This window comes from Suncus etruscus, chromosome 18 (genome assembly GCF_024139225.1).
Source record: "Suncus etruscus isolate mSunEtr1 chromosome 18, mSunEtr1.pri.cur, whole genome shotgun sequence".
NCBI lineage: Eukaryota > Metazoa > Chordata > Mammalia > Eulipotyphla > Soricidae > Suncus > Suncus etruscus.
The window spans coordinates 12,226,486-12,227,522 of NC_064865.1; the positions used below are offsets into that span (position 1 = coordinate 12,226,486).

The following is a 1,037-nucleotide window of genomic DNA, read 5'->3' on the forward strand; positions in this document are numbered from 1 at the left end:
TTCGAATCTCTAATGGAAATGAACAATGGGCCTTGCGCCATGCCTGCAGGGGCAAACATCTTCCATTTCAGACAGATCCGATGAGAAGTTTTGCCAGCTATTCCGGGTCGCTCACTTTTGGTCTCAGGTTTAGTTCATCACTAATCAATGCTTGTGCTTTTTAATTACATTGTACAGTCAGTAATGATTTGTCATTTGTGGAATCTGGACTGTCTTTTGAGCCATCACCGAAGTAAACAAATGCAAAGACAAGGTAACCTTAGCTGTTAAGATTCCACAATGGAAAAGGAAAGCATTTCCCTAATAAACAACAGTGCTGAGGCTGGAATTAAGGAAAGTAACATCCTTACATTTAAGTTGTATCAAATACTAAAGCCCTATTCATCAGCGTTTTATATCCTAGACTAAAAACCTCCCCATAGGAGAGGGTTAATATGCCTCAGTCGCTTGAGAGTTACTTGACACTAAGTAGATAAATAGTATATTTATATATGTATATAAATATATATAAGTATATAAATAGTATATTAATAAAAGAAGAGAAAAATATAAAAAGAGAGAAAAAGAAGTATATTGACATTTCCCTCTCATAAACAAAAAAGAAAAGTTCAAATTCTTACTTTATATTCCAGTAAATAGGAAGTGATCTTGCATGACACTTGATAAAAAAAAAATATTGGATTTGTTTTCTCTGTGATTTCACTTTAAAATATTTAAAGTGTTACAGCTCTTTTAGAATTTGTCCAGCAGGCCTTCTGGTCTTCACCAGAAGGCCCCCTAAAAAAAAAAATTAAAGTACCACGATTTACAAAGTTATTCCTTTATTGAGTTTTAGACATGCAATGATTCAACTCTAATCCCAACACTAGTATTAATCTCTGTCCACCAATGTTTCCAGAGTCCATCCCATACCTCCCCAGTCCAGCATGGTATTTTAACAGGCACCATTTAAAGCTTGGTTGTAAATTTGGGTCTCATAATTTCAGTGTTGTTGCCTCCTTTTGGATATTTAGTTTTGTCCTTCTTAACACCAACCA

The 1,037-nt window shown here is 34.7% G+C and overlaps 1 non-coding gene across 1 annotated transcript; it reads left to right on the top strand.

Moving 5' to 3' along the window:
* The first annotated feature begins 716 nt into the window (after nucleotides 1-716).
* On the top strand, nucleotides 717-778 carry LOC125996823 (U7 small nuclear RNA). Its single transcript, XR_007491493.1, has one exon. It is a non-coding gene; the product is annotated as a U7 small nuclear RNA (small nuclear RNA).
* Nucleotides 779-1,037: the final 259 nt, after the last annotated feature.